At 35.8% G+C, this 16,111-nt stretch overlaps 1 long non-coding RNA gene across 2 annotated transcripts in view; it reads right to left on the bottom strand.

Moving 5' to 3' along the window:
• LOC137769466 (uncharacterized) overlaps positions 1-15,857 on the bottom strand; it is a 107,142-nt gene extending 91,285 nt beyond the window's left edge. For both annotated transcript variants that reach the window (XR_011074976.1, XR_011074977.1), the window contains exon 1: positions 15,574-15,857. This is a non-coding gene — a long non-coding RNA (uncharacterized lncRNA). The remainder of the gene's footprint in view (positions 1-15,573) is intronic.
• Between the last annotated feature and the right edge of the window lie 254 nt (positions 15,858-16,111).

Below are 16,111 nucleotides of genomic sequence, written 5' to 3'. Positions count from 1 at the left end.
ATTACCCTCCAAAGACCTATCTCCAAATACCATCACATTGGTGGTTAGGACTTTAACATACAAATTTGAGGGGAACAGAAAAAAGCATTCAGTCTTTAACAATGCATACATACATACTATCCCAAATTATCATCTAAGAATAATTATGAAGCAATCCTTCTGAATATCTGTTTTGGGGAAGTGGAATTTTATTCATTTAAAACTGAGCAAGGAGGCTAGAAATTTATCTGCTCTGTTTCATAGAAAAGTGTCCCCTAATTTGTTTTTTTCACCTTTTAACTTCATTAGACTTAATGTTGCATTAATTTAGTACTGCTCCCCTAGGAAGAGTATGAAAGTCCTTTTTGTCTGCTCAGATGTTCAGAATCACCCATGAAGTAGGAGCTTCTCTATAAACTATGCTGTATGTAAATGAAATGGCCCTTCAGGCATTGCCTGCTGTTATCATGGAACATAGATCCAAAACTGTTTGCCACATGCTGGCATAGAAGGTGTTTAAGGTAGGCAGTCTTACAAATGTCTGAAAGACTAACCAGAGAAATCTCAGAGCTATTCTACCAGAGCTCATAATAAAGACAGTGATGTACACAGGAGATTAAATTAAATGATCCAACCACTCTGCAAAATATATATTCTTGTTCACATATCATTTTCATAAACTGTTTCTGAAAACCTGTCAGTTTTGATTCTTTAAAAAAAATTGCAAAAAACTCTAAATACATACAGGAACGTCATTAACCCTTTAAAGAGTATATATGTAAAACCTAAACTAAAATCATACTGATGAGAGATTGAACACTTTTTCCCTAAGACTGAGAAGAAGGCAAGGATGTCCTCTTTCACCACATCTATTCAGCATCATACTGGAAGTTCTTGCTAGTGCAATTAGATAAGAAAAAGAAATTAAGTATGCAAACTGGAAAGGAAGAAAAGACAGAGTTTTGATTAAGGGTGGACTCTGCTCAGAAGCTTTGAAATACCTAGTGACTTCAGCAACATTAAGTTTTACCACTTACAAGATAATCTATAGGCTAATCAATGGGAACTTCATTTGCAAAACTCATTCACTGCCTTTCTCTAGACTTGCTTTCATAGCACTGTGGACACAGGAAGATTTCTTTTCAGAACAATAACAGAAGACTTACTCCATCTCAGGGTTTGACTGTAATGTGTGATTTTGCTATTCAACATAAAAATGGGAAGATGTAAAGTATGGCAAATAAGAAATAGACTTTGGTGTCAGGCTCTCCTGGGTTTGATAACCAGGTCCACCTCTCACCAGCTAAGTGACCTTGGGCAAATGGCTTGACTTCTCTAAACCTCAGTTTTCTCACATGTAAAGTGTGTGTTGGGAGGAATATATCAAAAATGTATATGAAGTTAGCATATAACAAATACTCTATACACAAAGTAGTTATTATAATTACCATTATTTCTATCATCCTACTTCCTTAACTCTCATATTTTTTCTCATTTCAACATTTCTCTAATCTGGATGTATCTATCAAGTGAGATAAAAAGAAACTTGTCAATGGGATTAAAGGGGAGATGCAACATATAAATAATTGATATTCTCTACACTTGTATGATTTTTTTTAAAGCCATATGTTAAAAGTCATCTGTTCACTCAATTTAAACCACGTTTGAGTTATTTGCATTAGCAGTGCCTCACACAGTTGAATTTTACTTTAAATTCAGATCCCTAATAACAGATCTTCAAAAATTACATGATTCATCCTTGAACTAAAACATGAAGCCTGCAACTTACTAGCCAGTGCAATGAAAGGCAATAGAAATCACCATATTTTTATCAGTAGTCTTAAGCTTTCCTGTATATTAGAATCCCTTGGACTTTTTTTTCTTAAGTACCAAGGCTGCAGATTCTGCCTCAGACCAACTAAATCAGACTTGTGGAGGGGTGTGGAGAAGACTAAACATTTGAAGGTTTTTTAAAGTACCCCTAGGTGATTCTAATATGCAGCCAAGTTTGGAAACTACTAATTGGCAGAGGACTTTTCAAAGTTAGAAGAGGTTGGTAAGACTTCTGGCTGAATTTCAAGATAAACTGCTTAACTTCCAGCAATAGGCATTCAATGTAAGTGTAATATTTCACTTATGATGATTGAAAATCAGCAAAACCCAGGGGTATAAAGATGGAGGTTTGCTGTTTTTCTTTTAAAATTCTCTGTATCTGAAATTTACTCTCAAGACCCCATTTTTGTCAGCAGCAAAAAATGTTAAATTAACTAATTAATAACACCTAGATACTTTCAGGTAAATTCAGTTCCATCCAATGGTTTGAAAAGCCAGCTCAGTGTTATTTTCTCAACCATCTTGCTGATCACAGGCACCACATAAACTTTCTCTCCTTCCTCCAGTCCTGGCCCTACTGGTTGTTTTCAAACAGAGGGAAGGAGGGGGAAGAGCCCCTTAAAAAACTGAGCATGCGTCCATTGTGAGGAGATCATAGGTGATTGTGGTGTCCTTTCCCAAGTCTACTGCAGGTCCAGCTCCTGGAACTTTTGTAGTCTATTTTCTCAGTGAGGGTGATATTTAATGCTGGTCCTACCAGGTGGCACATTGGGTACTGCGTGGGTGTCCATCTTCCCTCTGTACTGCTTCTTGGTATGAGTAATTTCCAGAAGCCCAGTTGCACTCTGCATCAGGTAGACCCTAGCTGGGGGTCCATACCTCAAGCATCTCAAAGAGTTAATTTTCCCTTCACTGAGTCATTGAATTTGCTCCCTGGGATGATTAATTTCATGTGTCAATTGGTTAAGCTATGGTACCTAGTTGCTAAGTCAAACCCCGGTCTAGATGTTGCTGTGAAAGTATTTCTAAGATGTGATTATCACTTAAATCAGACTTTGAGCAAAGCAGATGACCCTAAATAACGTGTCAACCTCATCCATTCAGTTGAAGACTTGAGGTTTCCTGGAGAAGAAACATTTTTGTCTCAAGATTGCAGCATATATATATATACCACATCTTCTTTACCAATTCCTCCATCAGTGGACACTAAGGTTGCTTCCATGTCCTGGCTATTGTAAATTGTGCTGCAATGAACATTGATGGTACATAAATACAATGGAATATTACTCAGCCATAAAAAAGAACTAAATAATGCCATTTGCAACAACATGGATGGACCTAGAGATTGTCATACTGAGTGAAGTAAGAGAGAAATACAAATATCATATGATATCGCTTATATGTGGACTCTAAAAAAACGGTATAAGCAAACCTACTTACAGAACAGAAATAGAGTCACAGATTCAGAAAACAAACATGCTTATCATGGGGAAAAATGAGGGAGGGATAAATTGGGAGATTGGGATTGACATATACACACTACTGTACATAAAACAGATAACTAATAAGAACCTACTGTATAGCACAGGGAACTCTACTCAGTACTCTGTAATGACCTATTTGGGAACATAATCTAAAAAAGAGTGGATATATGCATATGTATAACTGGTACACTTTGCTGTACAGTAGAAACTAACACAACATTGTAAATCAACTGTACTCCAATAAAAATTAATTTTAAAAAAAAAGACTGCAACGTAGATCCCCCACCTGAGTTTCCAGCCTGCAGATTTTGAACTCAAGACTGCAACATCAACTCTGACCTGAACTTCCAGCCTGCTGGCTTGCAGCACAGATTTTAGACTTATCAGCCCCCATAATCGCATGAGCCAATTTCTTAAAATAAATCTGTGTGTGTGTGTGTGCGTGTGTGTGTGTGTGTGTGTGTGTGTGTGTGTGTGTGTCTGTGATCTTCTATTGGTTCTGTCTCTCTGGAGAACCCTGACCAATATTTTAATCAACCCACTCATATATTTTGTGTTCTACCACTTATACCTGTAGGAATGAAACATTTTAACATTTCTGATCTCTATGCCAGCAGGGTGCTTGCTTGCTTTCTCTTCCACTGACCGCCCTGTCATTAGGCCATCCTGTTACTTCTCTTGCTTTCTTCAAGCCCTCGTAGGGTGGAACTCAACTTTCTTCAAGCCCTCGTAGGGTGGAACTCAGGCTTTCATATATTGGAACTCAAGGCAAAATAGGGTGTGGTACACAACCACACTCTGAATTCCACCAAAAAATAATTTATGGGAAAAATCTAATTGTTCTTCTCTGCCCCAGTTGTTCTTCTCTACTTCTTCTGTTACTTTGGGTAACAGAAACCCTCATTCTCTTCACTTCAGTTTGTTTACCATTCCCTGACCCCTCAGCCTCCTCCAAAAGGCAAAAAGCTGCATGGGTATAGGTAGGATGACCAACTGTCCCAGTTTGCCCAGGACTTTCCCAATATTAGTACTGAAATCCCAATCCTAGGCCAACTGGCATGGTTGACCACATTCCAGGGCAGAAGGCAGAGGGGCTCAGACCAACCTATCAGATTTTCTCACTTTAAAATTACTTTGAAGTCTTCTCCATCCGTCATACAGTAGGCTTTTAATCTCAGGAATCAAGAATCTTTCAGGTTTGAATTCTTGAAGAATCTCCCACCAAATGGAAACTTCATTTCTCCAATCTGAATGGTGGGAGGGGTTGCTGCAGAAGAGCTTACATACTACATGATATCTCAAAGTAGTAGTCCGTCACAAATCAATTCTTCATATATTAAGCTAAGAGTATACTTTGATAACCTTCCAAATAACTTATTAATCCTCCAAAATAATGAATCTGGCATAGATTGTGAAAGAAGACATAGGCTATGGCACTAGCAAAGTGGCTTTTTGAAAATGAATAAATGTATATTAGTGCCGGTTCATAATAAAGTTGTGCCTATATTTAACATAAATATTCTACATTGAAGATATATCTTAAAATCAATAATGTCTTAAAAGCAAAGAAATTCATTATTATTGTTAATGATTTAGTAAAAGCAATGTGGAAATGGCACCATCAGTCCACAGAGTTCCTCAGTCACATCCAGGACACGAACAAACAGACCAAACAAGAACAGAAGAATGAGAATCCGGATAAACATGAATGACTTTCCAGCTGTCACTGAGTACATAAGGTCGCAAACTCAGAGAAATTAACTAGAAAGGCAGTAGCAGATCCTGTAGATGTAGGAAGGCAACTCAGAATCAGGTGGTATGAGAAGCATTGGTTTCAGAAATATTGTGTATATTATGAAACCAGTTGCAATTCTAAAGGTAAAGTCTGCCCTTAATTTATGCAGAGGCAGGAAGGCTAAAACACAGGAATAGAAGTGAAAGGGCATATGGGCTGACACCTTGCTAATATACCCCTGCTCTGAATAGATTTTTCAAGGTTCAAATGAGAGCAAACTAGTGCAATGGAAATGTGCCACATAGCCAATATCAGTCTAAAGATCTATCATTATAATTGTATTATATGTACTCATTCAAGCGTTTATTACACTTTCAGTAAATTAAATAAACACTATTCTGATTTATACACAGTTTATGTTCTATGCAATATCTGAGAATTGTTAGAAAAACAAATTCTTATCTTTTTTATTGCAATGTACTTTTCAAAAACTTCACAACTGTTTGTGCTACTTTGGCTAAGGTTTTATTATGAAATAGATTGGTCAGGGGTAAGTACTTCAGAATAAATATCAAGATGTAATATAAGAAATATATATATATAAGAAATGCTTTATTTGCTAATAATTAATGTTTACCATTTTAGACAAAGCAAATAGTAATATATATGAGCCAAAAGATATAAACAGAGTCCACAGAAGAAATGACAGGGAAATACAACATGTAACTTGGATTTAGTTCAGATGGCATTTTCATCTTACTGATTCACAGAATTAAAGAAAACTGAACTTCCTTGTCGGTGATTTTTTTTTTTCTTTGTTGGGAAAACTTCTATCATAAAAAGACATTGCTTTATTTTATTTACTCTTCTTAATAATTTTTCAAGGGTTCAATACAGGTTGAAAAATCCCATTCACCTCCATCCACAGTTGAAATCTTTATAATAGCATGTGGGTTAAAATGCTCTTGGTGAGGGAAAAAAATCTTAATTATTGAGAAATTATTGAGACAATGATATGATACTAGTACCTTGGAAGCTCTCAAGAGAGAAAATTTCATCTTAATTCCTTCTCCAACAGCACTGAGTTCACATGGAAGTTGCCCAATAAAATATTTGCTTATTTGATTTGTTTGTTTGTTTATCCTACCTGGGGGAAGCATTGCACCATAATAATACTAAACCATGCACCTTATTACACCTCTGATAAAATGTGAATGCTTATGCTTCAAATTATACTTATACCCTTTAAATTATATAGGATCAGAATGGACTAAAATCCCATAATTTTCATCCTAATAAAGGTTTTTCTTTTCTCTGTTGTCATCCAAATTAGATCCTCAATCCACATGATACAAAACTTGCAGTTACTATGTTAGGACTTCTCTCCTGTGTCACTTAGCCTCACAAAATTTCTCAAGTAAATTATTATGAACAGTTAAAGCCATGTTTTAAAATTACAGCTTAAACTAATTTGAAAAGTGACACCAAATGTCAGCATACAATAGGGCTGAACATATAAAGACTGAGGAAATAGGATACTTCACAAAAAGGCAATAAAAATTCCTTAAAATATTAGGAGATTTGTGTACAATTAGATCCATAATCTCGGAAAGAATTTTGTCCTCATCCCCATATAGTATGTGTTGAGAGACATTTACTTCTCTGAAAAAAATAAGAATATATTCTCCCATTTTCTCAAAAGACAAATTGGAGAAAACCTAAAGTCTGTCCACATCAATTGCTTTCTCAAATTTATTATCAAATCTTTATTGGGTTGAACACTAAACTTGTGACCTTAAAGTCCTTAAACTAACTATATATCCAAGGTGGAATTATGGAGTCAACAAGGCTGCCCTGGATATCATTTTGGGAAACTTAAGTACTTACCACTTAAAATGATAGCTCTTCTTGTGCTCCAGTATAACAGATCAGAATACCAGCAAGTCAAGTTGCTGACTACTCGCAATAACTTTTGTAACTATAACATTCTCCTGAATTTTACCTTATTGCATGTAGTAAAGTCCTGAGAAAAAAGGTATTCACATTTTCAAAATTGTTTCTCTCGTTTAAACAACACCCACATGGTAGCAACGAGTTGCTAAATCTTTCACAGAATGCTACCTGATGTTCTTTAAAATACCTAGCAGCATTGGACATTCATTTTGGTTAACCATTATAGTCATTTTTTACATTTTTGTATCCTTTTCCAAAGGGGGAGAAATATGGCCCTATATAAACCTAATGCCAAAAAAAATGTAAGCTAGTGCTCATTAAAATACCTAGTCTTTGCCAAAGCTAAATTCTGCCTCAGAATTGGGAGGGCAACACCCATTCACAATGCCTTTGATGCCACAGCAAATTGTTTCAACCATCTTCATGCTATTTAAAGTATGAAAAAAATACAGACAATCATCTGGAATGCATTACCTTAAAAGTGCTTGACATCCTGGCCATGCCAAAATGAATATGATTGCAGCTCTTGTGGTACAAAACACTTTTACCTCTATAGTCTCCAGACAACTTCTGTTATAATCCCATTTTCACTTACTATTGCTCTCAAAATACTCCATTGAGAAACTTTCATACTACAAACACAGACTTAAATTTATCTTTTATATTTTTTAAACATGGGGAAAAAACTCCCCCCCCCACCAAAAAAAGTCCTTAAGAATGTCAGAGATTAGATATAAGATCTGAAGATTCCAGACTACCACAGTCATTTCAATGATCAGAATCACACCTATAGAGCACAAGGAGAAGCGAAAATAAAATAAATTCTGAGTTAATCAGTGTTAATGTTTAATTACCATCTGATCTGTTAGAATGAAATTTGAGATTAAGGTGTGAAAGAAAGGTATTTTAATTATACACAAATGATCTATGCGCTCCTTCTACCATATTACTTGCCACAAATAATGAAGTTGATTTTCTTGCCAGAGTAAATGCTATTTATTAGTAAAGAACAATATGCTTAGAGAACATTCACAATTTAGAGAATTTAAAATGTATACATTATAAAAATGTAGGAATATAATATTTAAACTAATGGTATTCAAAACTGATTGAGCTATGACTCAATAATAAGTTTAAAAGATTTCCTATTAATAGAAAAATGTACTACTTTTCCCCCACTCCACAATTATGCTGTCTTCTTCTTCCAGGTAACGAATCTCCCTATATCCTACCAGATGATCCAAACTCCTCATTGTGACCTGCAGTGTCTGACCCTGCCCTGGTTTTTGCATGTCTGCTCTCACCACCCTGCTGTCCTTTCTATGCCTTCACTCATGCTGTGCATCTGCCCAAATTACCCTTCCTCTGCTCTACACCTCCTCCAACTGCCTGTGAACACAAACTCATCTTACAGACTTAACTAGAGCATTACCATCCCCTTTCAAGTCCTTTCTGGTGCTTCATACACTTTGAGGAGGATTGACCACTCTTTCATCTGGGCCATTTAGCATTACACCTATAACACTTTCCTGCACATGTCAGTTTACAAATTCTATCTATCAGCAAGCCCCAGCAGCTCTACTTCTGACACCTGTCTTAAATTACCCACTTCTTTTCATCTCCTTTACCACCACTCAGCTCAACCCATGGCATCATTTCTGGTCTTGTTGATCACAATATTCTCCTAACTCGCCTCTTACTTTCCACCCTGCACCTTCCACTCTTTTCCAACCCATACTCCATGCAGCCTCTAGAGTGATCTTTTTAAAATATCTTCGGATCAGCAACCTGCTTTAAGTCCTTGAATATGTTCCTGTTGCTGTAAGAAGCAAACCTAAAGTCCCCATGGCCTGCAAGGACCTGTTTCCTTGCAGCCAAGGATCTGGCTCCTCCTGTCTCTCCAGCCTCAGCTCAGATCGCGCCTGACCTCAAAGCCTCATCATTCTCCAGCAACACTGGAATCCTTATGCTCTTCAAAGACTCTGAAGTCCCCCGAGTTCCTCTCTCACTTCTCCTGGCTCACACAGTGCATTCCCACTGTCATTCCTCAGGTCTCTGCTTGATATCACCCGTAGAAGAGTCCCTCATCACTCTGTGTAAAGTGGTCCCTCCCTCAATTACCCTAGATCGCATTACCCCATGTTTCCGTACATACTGAAGGCTCTGTGTTGATTTGTTTACTTGCTCACTCTCTGCCTTCATTCCTAGAACATATAGGTTTCGTGAGGGCAAAACTTTTGTCTGATTGGATATACCGTGGCCTCTGTCTCAGCTCCCTGTCTCACCCATGGCAGATGCTCATTAAATATGTTTAATTAATTAATTAATTAATGACTTAGGTTTTTCTCCCTGTTACACTATAAACTCTTTGAAAGCAAGCATCATGCCTTATTTGTCTTTGTGATCCAGAATCTAGAAAAGTGCTTGGCATAAGATAAATTGTCCATAAATGATTGTGGAATAAATAAATGAAAGAATGTATTTTACAACTTGGTTAGCGTCTTTAGAGACACAAAATGTATAAATTGAACCCTCGAACAGCATCTGGACCTTTGAAGGTATTCAATAAATGTTTGTTAAGTGAAAGAATGAACAGAATATGCACATAGATAACTTACTCCTCTTGCTGCTCTGGTACCTGAAAACATCCACGATAAACCAGGATATTAAAATTCCTTATCTAAGGAACAAATCAAAACGTGTCAGGACTTAAAGTTTTAGTTTTGTGCTGATAGTGAGAATCTCTCATTCAAGGCCAATGTCTTTCAGGTGTTCCCATTTTCTCTTCCCAATTAGAGCAAAATCTGAAAACATCTGGAACTTTATACAACTATGCTCTGTGATTTCAGAGAATGTTAGTCAAAAAGTCTGGCCTTGAAAGCACTTTTAAAGTAAAACAGACCAATTTGGTAAGCACTGTTGCTGAAGAGTGCATGTTCTTTAATAATAAAAACCTCTAAATTGTTTCAGTTGTCATTCAGAAAATGAAAAGAATCTCTTTGAACCAAGCTATTGATAACAAGTTCATAGTCTGAAAGTGAAGTTTGAGGCTTGGAGGGGTGTGAAAGCAGGAAAAAGCATTCTTTATAAATAGTTTTTTTTTTTGAAGTAAAACATGTGTTTGGATTAAAAGCAATCATCCTTTCGTGCTTATATTTTGGCAAAGAACCTTATGTAGCAATCACAAGATTAAGACCATAAGTGATAGACTTAATAAAAGATCAGTCCATAAAAAAAAAAAAATCTGCAATTAAAATCCAATATTTTCCTATTAACCTTGACCCTACCTGGAAAACACACTTTTTGTGTGCTCATTTCACAGGAAAAATAGCCATTCATTTTCTTTTCTTTAGATTCTGCTTTCAAATGACTGCATATACCTTAACTATGCGGTTAAGGGAACTATGTATCATAACAAATAATAGTCTACACAAGATACATTTGAACAAAATAATGTTTTAAAAATATAAAACTTCTATGTGGTACATATATACAATGGAATATTACTCAGCCATAAGAAAGAATGAAATAATGCCATTTGCGGCAACATGGTTAGACCTAGAGATTTTCATACTAAGTGAAGCAAGTCAGACAGAGAAAGACAAATATCATATGTTATCACTTATATGTGGAATCTAAAAAATGTTTTAAATGATACAAATGAACTTATTTACAAAACAAAAACTGACTCACAGACTTCAAAAAAAACTTATGGTTACCAAAGGGGAAACGTCATGGAGAGAGATAAATTAGGAGCTTGGGATTAACATATACACACTACTATATATAAAATAGATAATCCACAAGGACCTACACAGGGAACTCTACTCAATATTCTGTCATAACCTATAAGGGAAAGGAATCTGGAAAAGAATGGATATATGTATATGTGTAACTGCATCACTTTGCTGTACACCTGAAACTAACACAACATTGTAAATCAACTATAGTCCAATATAAAATAAAATTTAAAAAAAAACCAAAAAAAATATAAAACTCCTAAGAAGTCAGAGAAGACTACCAAGATGTTGTTTTATGAAACTTCAGAAATTCCAGAAGTGATTAAAATTTCAGTATTGCATATTTTGGGTCTTTTCATTTGCATCCTGTAACTGTATTGCTCTTTCCACTACAGCTGCCATATTTTGAATTGCTAATACGAACCAGGCACTTGACATCTGTTATCACTAATCTTTATTCCAGACAGTCAAGTTAGACATTGTTTCCCTTTTGTTGATGAGAGAAGTGAGGCATGGAGAAATCTGACCACTTGCCAGGCAGGATTTAGTACCTTCAGAATCTCCACAGAAGTCTCCAAGCCCCCGACAGAGACAGGCTCTCTCTGTGAGTGGTTCTCAGACCAGCAAGAGAATTCTTACTGAAGACCTTGTTAGAAATGCAAATTCTCAGCCCTCCCAGTGGAACCTTCTGAATTAGGAATGCTGGGGTTGGAAGGTGGAAGTCAGTCATCTATGTTTTCAGAAGCCTTTCAAGTGATTTTGCTGCAAGCTCAAGGTTGAAATGACTGCTCTAGTTGAAATCATTTGCTTTGAAACGTAACTTCAAGGCAAGCTCCTGGCTCCTTTTCAGGTGAGGACTGCTTCTCCTAAGCCCTATGTGTAGCAGAGCCCTAGCACCTCCACTCTCTGGTCTGTTGCTCTCAATGCCTGTCCTTTCCTCCACACTCCCTGCCTCTTGATCTGTTCTACATCTCTTCCCCTTATTCTTTGCCTGAATCTCTTTTTCCTTGTGATTTTCTCCTCTGAGATCAACTTTGCAACTTCTGAATCTGCCGTTGTGACATCCCAGTCCTGAGATCACTCAACTACTCCCCTTGGTCTTTTTCTTACAGAAGTCTTCCCACTCTGGGAAGTGACCATTAGAAGGCTACAGAGGGCTTACAAAGTTCATCAGAGAACAACAAAACAACCCTTTCCATCAAAGGCTGCTCTGCCATGGCAGACCCAGCCTGGCTATATATGCAGCTTGTTGACTTCCACTGTTATCTTCCTGGGGCCTCAATAGCTGGCTTTGGCCAGAAATGGTTAAACTCAACGTCAGGTTGGGCCCGGGGTTCAAAAATACAACACAAATATCATGGCTTATCCAGATATTTTAATCTGGCATTTAACATCTCATGTAAAGTTAACATCAGCTATGTAAATATGTGTACTCTTTAGACAGAGTTACAAAAATCATGAATAATCTCAAGATTACATCAGCTTTGTAACCAGAAACAGAGGACGTTTCAAGATAAATATCAATGGAGGAAAATGCAAAGTTTTAGATTGTAATCCAACACCAAAATGGCCAAAGGCCAAAGGAGTAGGATTATCCATCAAATCACATACTTAGGCACTCAACAGAAAAAAAAAACACTAAGTTGATAGACGATTGATCAGTTGGATATTTCTCCAATTAGTTATATTACTTTCTGAAAGCCATAATAATTGCTGGAATACTATGCAAAATAGGCTGATTATCAGAAAAAAAAATTTATGTAATAGTTCCCTAATTTATAAAAAAAAAAAAAATTTAAGCAAGAAAAATAACTAATCATAGAAATCTGAAAAAAACAAATCCTTATTGATCTTTCTAGTTTCACAGAATTCGTGTGCTCAAATATTCGATGGAAGGCTATGACAAAGTAAGGCTGTTCATATATTCCAATTGTATGATCCAAGTTAAAAATACAGAATGTGACTAAACCTGATTGACCTCCCATGACTGCCATGGGAAGAAAAATTATTAATGACAAAAATCCTAAGTCAAGGAATCTTTATTGATTACATCACAATTTCGTAGGAATGGGGAAAAGATGAATGGATGTTCACCACCCCTCATAACTGTATTAGAAAAGAAAGCAAAGGCATAATCCGCCATGTACCCCACATTACTTTTTTCTTGCAAAAACTACATTAAAACTCTTGGACCGACCATCAACAGATGAATGGATAAAGAAGATGTGATATATATACACATACACACACACAATGGAATACTACTCAGCCATAAAAAACAATGAAATTTTTCCATTTGCAGCAACATGGATGGACCTACAGGTTATTATGTTAAGTGAAATAAGCCAGACAAAGACAAATATTGTATGTTACCACTTATATGTGGAATCTAAAAAATAAGACAAATGAATATAACAAAACAGAAACAGATTCACAGATATAGAGAACAAACTCTTGATTACCAGAGAGAAGAAGGAAGGAGGGAGGGGCAACATGAGGTTAAGGTGTTAAAAGGTACAAGCTACTAAGTATAAAATAAACAAGCTACAAGTATATATTGTACAGCACAATGTATGTAGCCAATATTTTAAAATAACTTTAAAAGAATATAATCTTTAAAAATATTGAATCACAATGTTGCACACCTGAAACTAATATAATCTTGTAAATCAGCTATATTTCAATTAAAAAAAAAAAAAACAATGGGACCCAAATTTTAAGATATACTCTTGTAAATGTACTAAGTCCGCTTCATCTCTAATTCACTTCAGAGTAAGAACAATGGTACCTTGCCACGGCATAGTTTTGCCATACTTTTTGTCAGCATATGATGAAATCTTTTTGAGGCAGAAACAACAGTCCAGGAAATTTCCAAATATTTCTGCAATATTTCATGAAGTATCAATACTAGATCCTGGATGTCGAGGCTAACTCTGGGTCATCAATTCATAAACAAATACCCAACCCGCCAATTAATTTTTCAGGCAATTAGTACCAAGAATAATACTGATGCCTAGTCTTTATATAATCCCTAGAGAAAACAGTGATGGAATTCATAAAAATGGTTCATTGTCAAGTACTGACAGAGTAAAAGAGCATTTAAAAAGAAGCCATCAAATTTTATTTTCAATATGAACCACAGAGATTGTTAAGGAAATTTCAAATTCCAAAAAATTTTTTAAAGGAAGTTGCTCTGCTTTTTACTTCCAAATATGTACAGCTGCTTAGCTCTTGGCAAAATATTGATAAATGAAAATGTGTGTCAGAATTTTAGGAGAAAAAAAAATCTATCCATAACATTTAGTGAAATGAATTATCAGTATTCTATTGTTGAAAAAATCATTTTAATAAAGTATTTTTAAAAACTGTTGTGCAACCAAGATGCTATTGATCTCTATTTATATGACATAATTATAACTAATCAAATGAAATCGGCATAACATGAAAGGTGTTTAATAGTTTGATGCTATCCAAAGGATTGGCAAATTGAACACTGTGTTTAAATTATTTATCTAGATAAGAGAGAACTACTACCAGATTAATAACTTCACAAAAAATAAGTTTCTTGTTACTTATATGATTATTTGCTTCTTTGCTTCTGTTTTATTGTATGTTGTGTTGTTAGGGAAATATTTGTAGCTCTATCCTCCAATTTTCCAAATGTAATCTTCTTATGACACTGAGACACACTAAAATTAACCCAAAAGAGAACACCACTGTCATTTTTATTATTTAATACAACCCATTTACAGGCTATTTGAGAACATGCGTGACTTTAGCAAGTTATCAAGATGTTTGGAGAAAGAGCATGTCGTATTTTTTTGGAAGTAATAAAGTGGAGAATAATTATGAGTTACACTTTAGCTATCAATTTTTCTTCTGAAAAAAAAATTATTTCAAATCTGTTAAATAACTCATGTTCCTTAGCAGCTAATAAAACAAATAGAATGTAAGCTCCATGAGCACAGAGATCATTGTCTGTTTTTTCACTGATACATTCCAAACACTGAGAAAAGTGCTTGTTACATAATAGGTACTCAATAAATATTTGTTAAACAAATAAGTAAATCATGCCCAAGTATCTAAATGTATTTCTCTAACAAATTCTGACCCTATTGATTCCAGGCAACAATAGCTTTGACTTAAGATTTTCAACAATTTGTCACATTATTTTGTTACCTTAATAAACATAATGTAGAATATCACCATGCTCACTTATAGAGGTTATGTTTTCAAAGTAAATACTATCATATCTCAAAACATTCTCCCTTTCAATATTTACAAAGTTCTATGAAGAAGCAAGGTCTTCAATTGTAAGAAAAATCATTTTTGTTCCCAGCCTATACTCATCTATGTCAGACATACTTGAACTAAGAGACTTTTAAGCCTCAAACCCTGAGGAGAGGGGTCCTTAGTCACAAGAGGGGAATCTGCCTAAAATAAGAGCAAACATTTCAAGTCAGCCTTTCAGGTTATTAGGATTGAGAACAGGAACCTCTGTTCCAGGTGGGACAGGCCAATACTGGGAATGTTAAATTTCAAATTTGAGAGTAAATACAGATCTTGGAGATCATCTACCTCAAAGTTTCATTGTACAGATAGGAAAAATTAAAGTCCAAGAAGATAAATTAATTGCCTAATATCATACATTTAACAGTGAAACTAAATTTGAACTCCATTTTTACTTCATCCATACAAAAAAACATGGAAACGGAAAAATGTATTTTTTATAATCTCCATCTTGGAAAAAATTATTGAAGCCTGAGAGAATCAACTATTGCAACAACACCAGATTTTGAACCGACACTACACTCCACAAACAGAAATGATGATAACTGCCCATACTTACCCAATAGCGGCCCAGATACACTTGACAGTATCAGCTCTGTATTATTTTCCATATCTCATCATCTATAAATGCCTCCATGTACCCCTCACCTCTTCCATCCCCACCTTACTTCTTTTCTTCTCTTATACTATTTCACATGTTGTGGGAAGCTTATGTTTGCTATAACAACAGAAACCCAGCTCAGTGCAAGCATAGCAGCCCATATTTCTGCTATAGACCTGGAATCTGCCAACTGGCTGGCTTCACAAGCGGCCGGAGAAGGGAGATTGAAGCCATGTGTCAAGTCATCTCCGCCAGAAACAGCTCAAATATAAGCCCTGCTATTAACAGGAAGACTGGCTCAGAAACAAAGAATCGGCAGTATCACGTGCAACCATAAAACAAGGCAATGGTAAAGGGTGAGTTTAAGAGTAATGTACTTGGGCAAACAGTTGTTTAAAATGAGTAATCGGTCCTCCCTAGAAGACTTCAAGGGGATGATATCACACTGATACCCACTAAAATTAACAAAATAAGTCCAAGTAATTCTGTTTGTGTC

Source organism: Eschrichtius robustus, chromosome 9 (assembly GCF_028021215.1).
Source record: "Eschrichtius robustus isolate mEscRob2 chromosome 9, mEscRob2.pri, whole genome shotgun sequence".
In the NCBI taxonomy this organism is placed as follows: domain Eukaryota; kingdom Metazoa; phylum Chordata; class Mammalia; order Artiodactyla; family Eschrichtiidae; genus Eschrichtius; species Eschrichtius robustus.
This window is presented reverse-complemented; position numbering and strand designations above follow the sequence as displayed.